General features: G+C 44.8%; 2 protein-coding genes across 5 annotated transcripts in view; one reads left to right on the top strand and one right to left on the bottom strand.

Moving 5' to 3' along the window:
- The window catches only part of SERPINI1 (serpin family I member 1), a 65,824-nt gene extending 54,962 nt beyond the window's left edge, over positions 1–10,862 (bottom strand). For both annotated transcript variants that reach the window (XM_033958164.1, XM_033958165.1), the window contains exon 1: positions 10,745–10,862. The gene's annotated coding sequence lies outside the window, so the exon portion shown is untranslated. The remainder of the gene's footprint in view (positions 1–10,744) is intronic.
- An 80-nt stretch (positions 10,863–10,942) lies between these two features.
- The window catches only part of PDCD10 (programmed cell death 10), a 28,260-nt gene continuing 23,047 nt past the window's right edge, over positions 10,943–16,155 (top strand). Inside the window, exon 1 of one of the 3 annotated variants that reach the window (XM_033958168.1) lies at positions 10,943–11,144. The gene's annotated coding sequence lies outside the window, so the exon portion shown is untranslated. Of the gene's footprint in view, positions 11,145–11,166; positions 11,320–11,346; positions 11,616–16,155 lie in introns of those variants that run through there. The other 2 variants (XM_033958166.1, XM_033958167.1) reach the window with 2 other exon arrangements.

Here is a 16,155-nt window from a genome sequence, read left to right as displayed (position 1 = left end):
GCAGAGGAGCGGAAGCCTGATCGGGGTCGAGGCGAGAGAAAGCTCCGCCCACCCCCACCGCGTCAGAGGTCGCATCGGTGCCGGGCTCCCCCTTTAAGAAGAAGGGAGCCGGACCACGAGGCAGACCTCGGCAGCGTTTTTGGTTTTTTTTTTCTCTCTTTTTCTTTGCAGGATCAGCAGGAGAGGCAGAGGGGAGATAGCCTGATCCAGAGAGGCAGAGGGGAGACAGCCGAAGCGAGGAGAGGCAGAGGAGCGGAAGCCTGATCGGGGTCGAGGCGAGAGAAAGCTCCGCCCACCCCCACCGCGTCAGAGGTCGCATCGGTGCCAGGCTCCCCCTTTAAGAAGAAGGGAGCCAACGGCGCCCAGCCGTTCGGCGCGCGGCGAAGGCGAGCGGCAAAGGCGCTCGCCTTAGCGGGAGCGCCTTTGCGAAGAGCCTTAAGAAGAGCCTAATCCAGGGCACCAGGACACCGTAGGGCAAATCCTACATTCTAAACACCCACTGTTCAGATCTCTCTAACATCTATCTCTTCAACTTTACCCTCCAGAGGCCCTAACCTCACTCTCATACTATCTCTCATACTCTCTCATTTACTCTCTCTCGTTTATTCTCTCTCATTCACTCTCTCCCTTTTTTGATATGGCAGGGCGGACAAGGAGTGTGAAACCCACAAGCAAGATCGGCATCCCCTGCACTGAGGTGATCCGGGAGCTGACCACAGCCTACATACAGACGGAGGAGAGCACAGCACCGGGAAAGGACGTCTCCGTGCAGACCGAGACCATCCCACAGCAGTACATTACGGCCTCTACACAGACAGAGGAGGTCGGCCAGCAGGATGACGACATCATCCAGGAACTAAGGAGCCTCAGGGAGGAGGTGAAACGTCTGAGAGGCATCAGAGAGGATGAGGCCTATATCGATGGGATAGTGCAGGAACTATCCCAAATCACGGAACGGGCCCGTGACGGATCTCTCATGGTGACACCAGGGCCGACGACACAGAAACCAACTGCTGGAGTTCAGGAGATGGATGGAGACACTGACTCCTGGCAGTTAGTGACCTCCTCCACAGGTAAACGTAGGAAACCCCCCCTCTCCCCCCCCCCCCCATTTACAATCTCTTCACCTTCTTACTCCTTCTCTCACCAGGGCAGCTTCACATCGACTCCACATCTGAATCTGAAGAACAGATTCCTGGTTTTGCAGGAAGAGACTACCGACGTAGAGCAGGAAGAGACTACCGACGTAGAGCAGGACCAGGATCAACACACATCCCCATCTCCAGGGACAACAGATCGACACCCCCAAAAGAAGCGTAGAGTGATAGCCATCGGGGACTCCATGTTGAGGGGCACCGAGGGACCAATATGCAGACCGGATTTACAGACGAGGGAGGTCTGCTGTCTACCCGGAGCCAGAATACGAGATGTGACCGCCTGTCTTGATCGACTTCTAAGGCCCCAGGATCACTTCCCAATGCTACTCATCCACATCGGAACAAATGACACTGCCAAGAACACCCTGGAGGATATAGCTAGAGACTTCGGAGCTCTGGGAAGGAGGCTGAAGCAGACAGAGGCACAGGTAGTATTCTCTTCAATTCTTCCTGTTAGGGGCAGAGGAAGGGACAGGGACGAACGTATCCTGAAGACGAATGAGTGGCTACAACGATGGTGCCGGGAAATGAACTTCGGATTCCTGAATCACGGTGAGGCACTACAGGGACTACAGGGACCAGACGGACTCCACCTGACCAACAGAGGTAAGAACGTCTTCGGACACCGACTAGCCCGCCTACTTCGAAGGGCTTTAAACTAGGTAAGTCGGGGGTGGGTACCCACTTTTACACCGGAGCAGTAAGTAACAATCCTGAGGTGGCGAACAAAAACTCCGCTTCTAAGTCCGAGGTAAATACCCTTACTGCAACAGATTCGCTAGGAGACACCTTAACTCATAAGGAGCTTAGTAAACACCAAGAGTGGAGAGCTATGTATGTTAACGCACACAGCCTGGGGAATAAACTTCTAGAACTGGAAACAGAAATGGTTAATGCAGACTTAGACGTGGTGGCTGTGTCCGAAACATGGTTCACGGACTCTCATGGGTGGGATATGACTATACCAGGATACAACTTGCTTCGCCAAGACAGAGAGGGTAAGTTAGGAGGAGGGGTAGCACTTTACATCAAAGAGAACATTAAGACAACCAGGATCACGGATGTCAAGTATACTGGGGAATCTATCTGGGTAAACCTGGCCAGAGGCGGAGAAAAATGCCTATACCTTGGTGTGGTATACAGACCTCCTAGACAATCGGAGGACAAAGACGCAGAATTAATCGAAGACATTGAGAATATCACCTTGCGGGGGGATGTTGTTCTATCAGGAGACTTCAATATGCCTGATGTAGACTGGAACACACTCTCAGCGACAACTTGTGATAGCAGGAGGATATTAGCGTCCATGAAGGGAGTACAGCTCAAACAAATGGTGCTAGAGCCTACTAGGGCCCAGGCCATCCTGGACCTGGTACTTACGAACGGGGAAAGCGTCTCGGAGGTCTCGGTGGGAGAAACGCTAGCCACCAGTGACCATAACATGGTATGGTTTAACCTTAGGAAAGGCTTCCCTAGATCTCAAACAAGAACAAGGGTACTCAATTTCCGGGGCACTGACTTCGCACGCATGGGAGATTTCGTTCATCAGACACTACAGGTTCAAGAAGTAACTAATAATGTGGAAGCTATGTGGTCAACCTTGAAGTCGACCCTTCATGAGGCATCTATCCGCTACATTAAATCGGTAAATAAACAACAAAGAAACAAGAGACCCAAATGGTTCACTGATGAGGTCTCGAACCGCGTCAAGGAGAAGAAAAAAGCATTTCTCTTATACAAACGCACCGGGGAGAAGGAAGCAAACATTGAATACAAGACAAAGTCTGCAGCGGTCAAAACAGCAGTCAGGGAGGCCAAACTTCGAATGGAAGAAACTCTAGCGAAGAACATTAAGAAAGGGGACAAATCCTTCTTCAGGTACATTAGTGACAGGAAGAAGAACACAAATGGGATAGTACGCCTTAGAACGCCAGACGGGAATTATGTGGAAACAGATTCCGATAAAGCCAAACTGCTGAATGATTACTTCTGCTCGGTCTTTACCTGCGAGGCACCAGGGCACGGGCCAAGGCTGGAAATGAAGCAAAGCATGGAAGATCCATTTCAGAATTTTGAGTTCACACCTGCTGATGTCTACAGTGAACTGTCAAGACTTAAGGTGAACAAAGCCATGGGACCGGACAATTTGCACCCAAGAGTGCTCAGAGAGCTAAGCGATGTTTTGGCAAAACCGTTAGCAGTACTCTTCAATCTCTCCCTAAGTACGGGGAGAGTCCCCCTGGACTGGAAAACAGCCAACGTCATTCCTCTGCACAAAAAAGGTTGCAGAGCAGAGGCTGCAAATTACAGACCAGTAAGTCTCACATCAGTAGTATGTAAACTCATGGAAACTTTACTTAAAGGTAAACTAGACACGATTTTGGACGAGGGGAACCTAAGGGATCCCTGTCAACATGGATTCACTAGGGGTAGGTCATGCCAATCCAATCTAATCAGCTTCTTTGATTGGGTGACGGGAAAGTTAGACTCGGGAGAGTCTCTGGACATAGTGTACTTGGATTTCAGTAAAGCTTTTGACAGTGTCCCACACCGCAGACTATTGCACAAGATGAAGTCGATGGGGTTAGGTGAGAAACTAACTGCATGGGTCAACGATTGGCTGAGTGGAAGACTTCAGAGGGTGGTGGTCAACGGCACCCTCTCTGAGACATCGGAAGTGACTAGCGGAGTGCCGCAGGGCTCGGTCCTGGGACCATCCCTTTTCAACATATTCATAAGGGACTTGACCCAAGGGCTTCAGGGTAAAGTAACATTGTTCGCTGACGACGCCAAACTGTGTAATATAGTAAGTGAAAGCAATCTCAAGGATAATATGACGCAGGATTTGATCACGTTGGAAAACTGGTCCTCGACATGGCAGCTGGGCTTCAACGCTAAGAAATGTAAGGTCATGCATCTTGGCTGCGGAAATCCATGCAAAACTTACACCTTAAATGGGGAAACACTAGCTAGGACTTCAGAAGAACGGGACTTGGGAGTAATCGTCAGTGCAGATATGAAGGCTGCCAAACAGGTGGAGCAGGCCTCATCCAAGGCAAGGCAGATGTTGGGATGTATCAATAGAGGCTTCATCAGCCGCAAACCTGAAGTCATAATGCCGCTTTACAGAGCCATGGTGAGACCTCACCTGGAATACTGTGTGCAATTTTGGAGACCACACTACCAAAAAGATGTGCTTCGAGCTGAATCTGTCCAGCGAATGGCCACTAGAATGGTCTCCGGACTCAAGAGTCTCTCATACGAAGAAAGACTGGGCAAACTACAGCTATACACTCTTGAGGAGCGTAGAGAAAGGGGAGACATGATTGAGACATTTAAGTACATCACAGGTCGTGTCGAGGCGGAAAGCGATATATTCTTCCCCAGGGGACCCTCGGTCACAAGGGGGCACCCGCTCAAACTCAGAGGAGGGAAATTTAATGGTGACACCAGGAAGTATTTCTTCACAGAAAGGGTTGTAGATCACTGGAACAAACTTCCGGTGCAGGTGGTCAAGGCCACCAGCGTGCTAGACTTTAAGAATAAATGGGACATCCACGTGGGATCCCTATGGGGGTCGAGCTAAGGATCTGGGTCATTAGCACTCAGACTTGATGGGGTGGGTCAGAAGAGTGGGCAGACTTGATGGGCTGTAGCCCTTTTCTGCCGTCATCTTTCTATGTTTCTATTTTTTTAAATGGGTATAACTTATGGGCAGACTGGATGGACCGTTCAGGTCTTTATCTGCTGTCATTTACTATGTTACTTCTGTCACTGAAATCACAACTTCTAAAATTCCTAAAAAGCACATCTACAACTTATCCTAAATCTGATTTATTTTCAGCATGTACAACAGCTACGTCCAAGGCTTGAGCTCTCCAGCCTCTGTAATAAGGGCTAGATTCACTAAGGACACTGATCGTGTCCCGACCACTTTGCAACCCGATTTTCCTCTGACCCGATTCACTTGCCTCGTGGCCGATCATTCATGCAAATGAGGGGAAACGACATGTAAAGTAGGCAGGCAGCAATTCACTAACAAAACACTGGAATACCGACTGAGCTGGCCGATCAAGAAACAAGCGACTGCTGGAGACCAGTTGCTCACGTCCTTTCCGACTGCATCTCCTGCTCTCTGTCCTGACTCGCAACTTTGCTTTTGCCCCGACTCTTCCTTGATGTCCCCGCAGTGCGAACCCATGGTTTTAACCCGCAGGTTTAAAGCGGATTAAAACCATGGGCTCGCAAAAAAGTAAAAAAACAAATGTAAAAAGTTTTCCCAGCTCTGCCGGGCACAGAGGGCGATTGATGGCGCGATTCCGATCGCCCTCATTTGCATGAGGGCGTTTCGTGAATCAGCCTCACGGCCACGGATCGGATCCGATCCGTGGCCTTAGTGAATCTAGCCCTAATTTTTTTTGTTTCTGGGAAGCATTCTCTTCCCTCAGGACACCTCTCTGAGAAAGTGAACATTATTTATTTCTGTGCTTTGGGGACTTTAAGATTGGGACAGAAGAAAATGTGTAGGTTGATTGATAAAACAGTTTTACATTCATAAAAGAACAAATCTTATTCATTAACTAGAGAGTCAAATTCTTTTTTTGCCACAGATTAAAAAACTTAATTGGGCTAGAGCGTTAAAAGATAACCGTGGGATAGCAGAGCCAGGCTTAGTTCAGTCTTCTGGTGCAAAGGCGGCAGACTACATTTGTTACCTAGATAAGATTTTAGACAGTGCTGGAGAGGAGCTGGCTGTCTTGGTACATGTTTTGAGCAAAACATCTCAATTTGGACTTTTAGAGACGGAAGGGTCTAGAACTGTTACAGCTTGAAATCAAGTAATGGCAAAAAAACAACTCCTCAAATACCTACCCAGCACTACAAACATTCATACATAAAATTGGAGAAAAGACCTTGGTGTCTAATAGGGGTGCCAAAAATCACTTCCCGTATAGACAAGCCAATCTCAAAATGCTGATTTTGAGACAGGCAGACACATTCTTGGTCAAAAAAATTCCAAGATAAGTGGAAAAATATTGACGATTATCACTGTCATCTATATCAGTGTTCTTCAACCACCGATCCATGGACCAGTGTCGGTCCATAGAAATTTCCTGTCAGTCCACAGGGCCAGCACATGCATCAGGCCCAAAACAGTTTTCTTCAACCGCCAGTACACGGTGCGATCGATGCGGCATTATCTTTGAATCAGCTCCCTCTTCCTAACTGATTCAGTACACAAAGCCACAGGCAGTGGCTCCTACAGGCATCCTGCGCCTGAACCGGAAGCCTTCTCTCTGATGTTGCAACGTCAGAGGGAAGGCTTCCAGATGAGGCACGGGACGTGCAAGGTGCAATTAGTACTATTATGGGGGCGGGGTCTGGGGTGGAGATTGGGTAGGGTCTGGCCCACAAATTAGCCCAGTGTTCTTTAATTGCTGGTCCACGGACCGATGCCAGTCCACAGAATAATTCTTTTATTTCTGCCGGTCCATAGGTGTAAAAAGGTTGAAAAACACTGATCTATATTATATCAAAATAACATCACACTTATCTGAAAACGTAGTATGCATAGTAGTCTTTGTAGAAGTACTGGGATGTAGAAGCAGGAAAAAACCCGAACAGTGGCAATAAGCAAAGCAGCTATTCACTCCTAACCGTTTGCATTCTATCTCCACAATCTCCAACAGGGCTCCCTGTTTCGCAACCAGCTTCATCAAGGAATTGAGCGTAAGTTAACCAGCTTCACCTCCTGCTTCTACATCCCAGTACTACTACAAAGACTACTATGAATACTACGTTTTCAGATAAGTGTGATGTTATTTTGATATAATATAGACGACAGTGATAATCAGCAATATTTTTCCACTTATCTTGGAGTTTTTTGACCAAGGATGTGTCTGCCTGTCTCAAAATCAGTATTTTGAGATTGGCTTGTCTATACGGGAAGTGATTTTTGGCGCCCCTATCATACACCGAGGTCTTTTCTCCAATTTTATGTATGAATGTTTGTAGTGCTGGGTAGATAATTGGATGTTGTTTGGTTGTATACAGGATTTTGACATCCTTTCTTGCTTTGGAGTTTTTTTTGGAAACCCCCCCCCCCCCCCCACAAAAAAACAACCAACCCCTACATCCTTCAACATAAAAATCTAAGACACTTGATAAACCTTATAAAAAAGTTAAAATAAATAAATCAAGCTATATATATATCTTTCTTGCAATAAAAAGGGTCCGTTATCACATTTTTCTTCAGCATGCATGCTATTTTGCAACTCATTATGTCTATACTAATTCATGTAAAAGAAAATCACACATGACTTATCAACTTAAGCAATACGGTACAAGATCCTTGTTCTACAATGGATTTTAGCATCTAATTTCTTGGAGCAAGAGAATTTAGAGCTTGTACAGATGTTACCAGTTAACACAAATCCAAGGAGTACATCCATATTCTAGAAAATGGAAGCATGAGAAATGAGTCATATTAAATTGTCTCAAGGAAAAGCGCCAGAGTCGCTGCGAAAGCCTTTATCTATCAAAAACTCCTTAAGCATTCTATCTCTGGCTTCTCTGCTGAACCCGCCAAACAGGCCCGTTACCAGTAATCGCGATATCGTCAATAATGGTGACACTTGAAAATTAATAAGGGGTAGGGGACATTGTACACAAACAGATTGGAGAAGGTTATCATACCACGGTACCGGGCCATGGTGCGCCCTCATCTAAAGTACTGAGTCCAGCACTGTCGCCGTACATGAAGAAGGACACGGTACTGCTCGAAAGGGTCCAGAGAAGAGCGACTAAAATGGTGAAGGGGATGGAGTTGCTGTACAGTGAGAAATTGGAGAAGCTGGGCCTCTTCTCCCTTAAAAAGAGGAGACATGATTGAAACATTCAAAATACTGAAGGGAATGGACTTAGTAGAGAAAGACAGACTGTTCACCCTCTCCAAGGTAGAGAGAACAAGATGGCACTCTCTAAAGTTGAAAGGGGATGGATTCCGTACAAACGTAAGGAAATTCTTCTTCACCCATAGTGGTGGAAAACTGGAACGCTCTTCCGGAGGCTGTTATAGGGGAAAACACCCTCCAGGGATTCCAGACAAAGTTAGACAAGATCCTGCTGAACCGGAACGTACACAGGTAGGGCTGATCTCAGTTAGGGCACTGGTCATTGACCTAAGGGCCACCGCGAGAGCGGACTGCTGGGCACGATGGACCACTGGTCTGACTCAGCAGTGGCAATTCTTATGTTCCTTATTTAAAAATGTGATATATTGCTTACCTTTTCCAGACCACAGCAGTCTACAAAATAAAATCCGCTGAATTTAACCACTGACCATCTAAAGTTAGAGGGTGTGATGTTCCTGTATAACAAAGCTGCTAATATTTTTATAAATTGATAGTTAGACGTTTTAGATCAGGCCTTATCCGCTCTTTGTCTTATCTCGACTGACTCCAGACCTCTCCTTCCATCAGATGGAGAAAGAACTATGAATTATGACAACATCACTCTATATAGCATTCTGTGTAGCTTAGCAACCACCAGAACCAAATCTAAATCCCCATAAACACTAGGAGAAAGCCATTTACAGATATACTGTAAACATTTGAAGTATAAATCAACAGAATTACAACTTATCAGACTCCACAGATGACCCTTAAGGGAAGGAATGCTGGCCTAGTTCCTAACCCTCTGTAAGTCTGGTTGTAAGAGAGAGGTTGTAGAGGCTCAGCATTAAAGATAATTTCTGGCAGGCCCAACCCCAGCTCATTTCTTTAGTTATACAGTACTCTCACGATATTCGTGGGGGGTTCCATTCTAGGAACCCCCACAAATGTTGAAAAACCACAAATACGGTTTTTAGCGGGGGAGACAGGAGAGGGCAGCCGGAGCGCCGGCAAGTGAAGGAAATCACTCGCGGTATGCACTAAAGTCGGGCCTCATCAATCCGGGGGGGGGGGAGTATATTTCTCTATTTTTGTATAGTTGTTACTAAGGTGACATTGCATATTTTAAAGTCATCTGCCTTGACCTCTTTGAAAAACGCCCAAATATAAATGATAATTAACATTTTTTCTGTTTACAGTGTGCTTTGTGTTTTTTAAATTTGTATTGCTGGTAGATCATTTTGACTTGGTCATTTTAAAAGAAGCTCGCAAGCCAAAAAAGTGTGGGCACCCCTGCACTAAGCCATTAGGCTGATCCTGAATTCTGTATTATGACAGTGAGAAGAGGTAAATGAGTGGAGGTGAAGAAAGGGAAATGTTTAAAAAAGGGAGCAGTCTGTCAGTCACTTACTATTCAGTTATGCTATTCTGTTACATAAGTGTCATCAGCATTGTGGGTGCTTATCATGCCTAATATTCATTTGAACATACTATTACTTTTTGGTAGATGTTCAGTAGTTTTTCAATACTTATTTTGAAAGTCATAAATTTATAATATATTCCCCACTGTACAGTTGGGTACTTGTACTCTATTTTGAGCTATTGCCAACCAAAACAGTTAGATATTCACAAACAAGGCTTTTTGAGGGGGGGGGGGAATTATAATTGCAAGACCAAATATAGAATCTGGATTTTTAGTCTAAATTAATGCTCCAAAAAGGAGCCTTGGTGTGTTGCTCCCTTAAAACTACAAGGAGCTAGGAATGGAAATAAAATAAAGGGAAGATTCCCATATAATGGTGAATGTTTCTAATTAAGCTAAAAGTCCAGAAAAGATACTGCAGGATTCAAAAACAAAAAATTCCCAAGATAAGACAAAAATCTGAAATGATTCTCTTACATAACAAGATAGGCTTTGTATAATCAGCTTTTTCTGGATTTGTTCTAGCACACACAAGCGGAATGTAGAAATACTGCACATTAGTTGTAAAGAACGGTTTGCTAACGTTCTCCCTATCCCTTCTTGATTTTTCCTTTTACTGGAAACTAAGCTTTCACAGTAAAATTAATTCGTCCAGCCTGACCATACAAAAATCCAATCACATCCGTGCAGCCAGTCCCCCAAAACCATTTAACATGTTATTAATACTATTTCTATTAAGCATCCTTGTGTTTTTGCCGTCTATGAAACATTCCTTGATCTACATAGACTCGTGAATGATTGCTCCTGTCCTATTGACTATATTGTAGTTCATTTTCTTCTCTTTATATTAAAATAGACTAAGGCAGCGTACAAACAGCTAAAAGCGATATAGTAAGTCAAAAATGCATGCATAAAACAAAAGTGTTAAACATTTTCCTTCCACTAACAAAACCAAAAGCCAATGCAAATCGCAGGATAGCTGCATCACCAGAAAAAAAAAACAACATAAAACTATACATGCGTTAAAAAAAATGATCAGAGCTCCAGAAACGAAGTAACGGTTTTTACATTCAACTTCACTGAAACAATCTTTGGAGTAGCAACCGACAAATCAGCCACAAAGGGCTTTATAAAAAAAATTAAAGCTTAAACAAAGGGCAGAACATGCAGGGAATTAGCGCAGCGCGCGCAATAAAAAGCGAAAGTTCCCTGCGTAAAGGGCAGGGAGCGAACGGCATTTGCATTTTCCCCACAAAATGCTGGCCAGTTACCTCGTACAGCGGGTTAGGAAGATGGGAAGCTACGCCTCACAAGTCCTTCGAAACACCTCCACTCGTTCCCTAACGTTGGCCAAAACTGCCTTCAAACTCCTCCTACCACTCTTCCATAAAGCCCCGCCCCCCCACGCCTCACGCAGAAGCCAACCCCCCCCCCCCTCCTCCGCCGATCTCGAATTGGCTCCCACCTCCGAACCACGGCGCGCTTCGATTAGCCACCTCCGGCCGTCAATCTCCCCTCCGCCTTCCCTTCGGCTCGGCCGGGACGAGCTCGCGCGGGGCTCGACGGGGTTTGTGGTTTTCTCCTTCGTCTGCGGCCACGCGGGCGGAGGCGCAAACGGACTACAAACCCCACAACAATGCGCGCGGCTGGGCCGGCTTTCTTTTCTGCAAGGTAAAAAAAAAAAAAAAAAAGCCAAACAAACCCACCACCGTGTAGCCTGATTCCGGGCAACGCCTTTTTTTTTTTCCAGGATACTTCCGATAACGAACTTCCGGCGCAAGTAGAATCGATACAAGAGTATTTTTTTAAAGGCTTGGAGGGGGAAATTGGTCTCGCTGGACGGGAAGTAGGTTTGAAAATGTTGTCATTTTAACGTGGTTGTTTTTTTGTTGGGTTTTTTTGGCCTTTTGCGGTGGGGTTGGGGGCGGCGCGTGCCACTGTTTAGCGGCCGGTTTGACCTCGAGCAGCTCTGGTGTCTCCCTCCCTACCTGTCCAGCTGTGGGGCGCGAGACATCTGTACGCGTGCGCAGGGCTCGCCTGTGGCTGCTGCTTTAAGGTCACGGAAGTGCTTAAACTGCTTTTACTGAATACGGACCCCATAACCTTAACCATTTTTTGCTGTGGGGGATGGGGAGGCCAACGGTAAGCATGGGGGATGGGGGCGATTCTGCCCTAGCACCTACTACGTTTGGGGGTGAGAGGGGCGCTATCTCCCCCACCCACTTGTCCACCTCAGGCCCGATGGCTTCCCCTCCTTGGGGCCCAGGTGTGAGAGGCGTTAACCTTGTAGGTCGAGACCCTGAAGATCTGGCCAGCGGACAATTTCTCTCTCTCTGGCCTTCCTGAGTGGACTGCCTTAATCCTATGCCGGCCTTGTGCTGAAATAGGGCTGCGTGGATTGTGTGCTCTTTTGTCCCAAAAGAGGCTCGATGTTACAGGTTTTTTAGTGTTTTGTTGTTGTTTTTTTTGGGTGGGGGTAGCTGGGTAGAAGGTTTGTGTCTAGTATTTAGATAAGGAAATGTTTTTCCATCTTTTAACGCATGTCTGGATTTTTAGTTTGTGGGGCAGCTGCTTTTCTTGTGGGATGTTGTTTTGATAGAGAAGGTCTCTGTGTTGGTATATTGAACTTGGTGTTACTAATATAATCGAAACAGCAAAAAAAGACTGGAACAAGATTGGATGTACCAACTCATAGTCACCTATATCAATGGTTCCCAACCCTGTCCTGGAGGACCATCAGGCCAATCAGGTTTTCAGGCTAGCCCTAATGAATATGCATGAGAGAGATTTGCTTATAATGGAAGTGACAGGCATGCAAATCTGCTCCATGCATATTCATTAGGGCTAGCCTGAAAACCCGATTGGCCCGGTGGTCCTCCAGGACAGGGTTGGGAACCACTGACCTATATCATTGGTCTCACATACATTTTTTTAAACGGTTAGGGCTCTTCAGCTTGGAAAAGAGACGGCTGAGGGGAGAGATGATTGAAGTCTACAAAATCCTGAGTGGAGTAGAACAGGTAAAAGTGGATCGATTTTCACTTGGTCAAAAATTACAAAGACTATGGGACATGCGATGAACTTACAGGGAAGTGCTCTTAAAACCAGTAGGAGGAAATCTTTTTCACTTGGAGAATAGTTAAGCTCTAGAACGTGTTGCCAGAGGATGTGGTAAGAGCAGATAGCGTAGCTGGTTTTAAGAAAGGTTTGGACAAGTTCCTGGAGGAAAAGTCCATAGACTGTTATTGAGAAAGACATGGGGGAAGTCACTGCTTGCCCTGTATTGGTAACATGGAACATTGTTACTCCTTGGATTTTGGCCAGGTACTAGTAACCTGGATTGGCCACTGTGAGAACAGGCTACTGGGCTTGATGGGTATGACCCAGTAAGGCTGTTCTTATGTTCTTAGTCTGTAGTTTAATAAGCGTCCCAAGTAACTTTAAAAAAACCAACAATTTCAAAACAATCCACAAAGGGTATATACAGTCACAAGTGACCCACAGCATAGAAACTAAATGTATACAATAAAAATGACCCAACACGCACCATGTTTCGGTAAAATAAAAATGCTTTCCTCGGGGATCTTATAGCGGCTGCTTACTTAAAAACATAAGTCACAAAAATCAAGTAGTTAAGAGGCTACAAACAAGCAGCACAGCTCACAAAACTACATTGTATGTTTTTATATTTAAGATCCCTGAGGGAAACCATTTTTATTTTGCTGAAACACAGCCTATGTTGGGTCATTTTTATTGTATACATTTGGTTTCTATGCTGTGGGTCACTTGTGACTGTATATACCCTTTGTGGATTGTTTTGAGATTGTTTTTAAGTTATTTGGATGCTTATTAAACTACAAACTGGTATGTCTAATCTGTTCCACACCTTTTTTTGCTGTTTCACTGCTTCATTTCCTTTGTGGAACCTTGTTGTTTTACCAATATATTGAAGCCAATTAGCACAGTCTTCATATGCATGCTGTAATTGAAAACATGCTGATCTGATGAGTAATAAAGGGATTGCCACGCCTATAAAGCCTTATTTTTTTTCAAGGCCTTCTTTTAGTTGGGTTTTAGTAACAAACATCCTTATTGATTTGATCCTTAAGCTCTCTGGCAGAAAAGCAATGAGTTGCCAGAATTAGTATTAAATATTGCTAGGCTCTTTAAGGCTCAGGGTGAATGCCCTGGTTGTCTTGCCTGCCTGTGCCCCCCACCCCCCATGCTGTCTTTGTGTTTAGGAAATCACTTGTTAAATCTGAACTGTCTTGATGCCAGTTTACTATTTCTATCAAGAATGGTGGGGAAGGATGTGTATTCAATACATTAGCACAGGAATTCATAATTGTTCACTTCCAGGCCTTTAGGTTTGTAGTTAATTGGTAGTAGCTAATAGTTATTAAAAGCAGTTTGGTTATATGAGTGAGTTAGTGGCCTTAATTATATCTTAGAAACAGATGTGTGTTAATCCTGTTCACATGGGCCAATAGTTGTCATTGATTGCCTTTAAGAGTTACAAACAGGTCAGGTTTTCAGAATATATGTAATGAATATAGATGAGAGATTAAGACATACTATTCTCCATTGTATGCAAATCCTTCATAATAAGGAATATAATGAAAATGGATATATTTATAGCCTTCAGGGACTGCAAGTAAATATGGCTGTGTTGCTTCCATAGTATGAAGACTTTTTGCATTTTCATTGTAAACATCCTGAATCTGACTGACTGTGGAATTCCAAGAACTGGAAGTACTTTGGGACCAGTTTGTCACACAGCTCAATAAGCAATAAAATAACATATAACTCCTCTTATATGTATTAATACTCTTCAATATTTAGACATCCCTCCCTCCTGGAAATGCCCCAAACCATTCTTTAATAGTAATGCCTCAGCATGTTAGTACCGTGTTTCCCCCCCCAAATAAGACACTCTTATATTAATTTTGGGCCCAAAAACGCACTTGGTCTTATTTTCGGGATACAATAATCATATATTCCTTCCTCTCCTCCACCCCAATTCTTCCTCTTTCCTTTCTCTCCCCCACATGTGCAGCATCTTTCCTCCCTTCTCACCCATTGTGCCTTCCCTCTTCAGCAACTAACAAGAAAACCCCCCAGCACAAAATATATTCCATGCAAAACAAAAGCAAAAAGATCCAGTAATGTTTACATAAACCTCACAGCATAAATCGGGGATAAAGAGTGCTTGAAAGAAGCCAACTCATTCATAGTCATCTATATCATTGGTCTCCCATACATTTTTAACAAAACTTTTTCTCTTAAAAACTTCAAAAACCAGATCGATATTTCATACAAAAACTTAACTTGTAAGCTTGAACAACTGCTCCACCGGACCACTGCTGGCAAGGCCAGTGTTTTGATTCCTGCATCAGGTTAGAGGTCCGCCGTTGCACTTTCTCCCACACCTGGTTCAATTTAAGAATCCAGAATTCGGCTTCCCCACGCTGCACTCTCTCTCATTCACCTCTTGTGAATATTTGCTGTTGCCGCCACCCCCAAGAGAAGTGAGTGGCAAATAACCAAGCAGCATGAGCCCAAAAAAGGCCCGAGGCAACATATTGGAGCAAAGTACAGCAGGAGATTCAAACTTGGGAAGGTTAGTGCGGGTTTGGCTGCAAATGGGGGCGGCAGGAGGAAGCGCTGCATTTACTAGGGCTTATTTTTGGGGTAGGTCTTATTTTTGGGGAAACACGGTATCATATTACTAGCTACAGATAACATAGAAGTACATTGGCTAAGGCATACAGGATATCATGGTATCAACACTTACTGAAATACTGTATTTAAACAAAACATTCCATTGCGTTCTGTTTGGCATACAGTTTTTTGTGAATTTTCATTAACCTAGGGTTGGGCTGTACTGAATATTTGTATTCAATTCAGCAGGGCTGTGGAGGCGGAAGCAATTTTGGGGTTATTGGAGTTGGTGAATGTGCAAATTCCAATTCTAATAGAGTTAAGATGTATATCATGCAAATATTATAATGCTTAAATTTCTTATGTCATAGAGAATTTGATTAACCCTTTTTGATTTTGTTTATGATATTTTTATTGATGAAAGTGGCTCAGGGAATGACATAGGGACAAAGTCAGTCCCTATCCCTGCAACTGTCATTTTATAAATCACAAGAACAAGGATCAAAACCCCTGTCTCCCCTCTCCCTTCACAAATATCCCCTCCTCTATCGAGACAAGCCAAATTACTACAAAATGCTGCATAGAAAAATCATGCTAACAGAATAGCTCGGTAAAGTGTGCTATTTGGTATAGCTCTGTATTAAACATATTTTTCACTCCATAAGCCAGTTTTTCCACCCCCAAAAATGATATGGGGAAAGTGGGTGCGTCTTATGGAGCAAATACATCTCCCCCGGTACCTTTTTTAACCAGCAGTGGGCCTTTCTCGGTGCAAAGTGGCATATAACGCAGGAGCGCGACCTATGCGCTTCCTGCTTGGTCCCGCGCTGCTCTGAGATTGGTGGCAGTCAGTTTGCACTGCTGTTTTATTTATTTATACACAGTGGCTTAACCGAATGGTTGCCCTTAGTTCCGCCACGGCCGTGCCGTGGCAGGAGGAAGTGGGCACCGGTCAGGCTGCCAAAGAGCGGCAGGAAGTGTCCTTCTCGGAAGGTGAGCCAGCGCCAGCCCCAGGAGCTGT

This window comes from Geotrypetes seraphini, chromosome 9 (assembly GCF_902459505.1).
Source record: "Geotrypetes seraphini chromosome 9, aGeoSer1.1, whole genome shotgun sequence".
NCBI classification, from domain to species: domain Eukaryota; kingdom Metazoa; phylum Chordata; class Amphibia; order Gymnophiona; family Dermophiidae; genus Geotrypetes; species Geotrypetes seraphini.
This window is presented reverse-complemented; position numbering and strand designations above follow the sequence as displayed.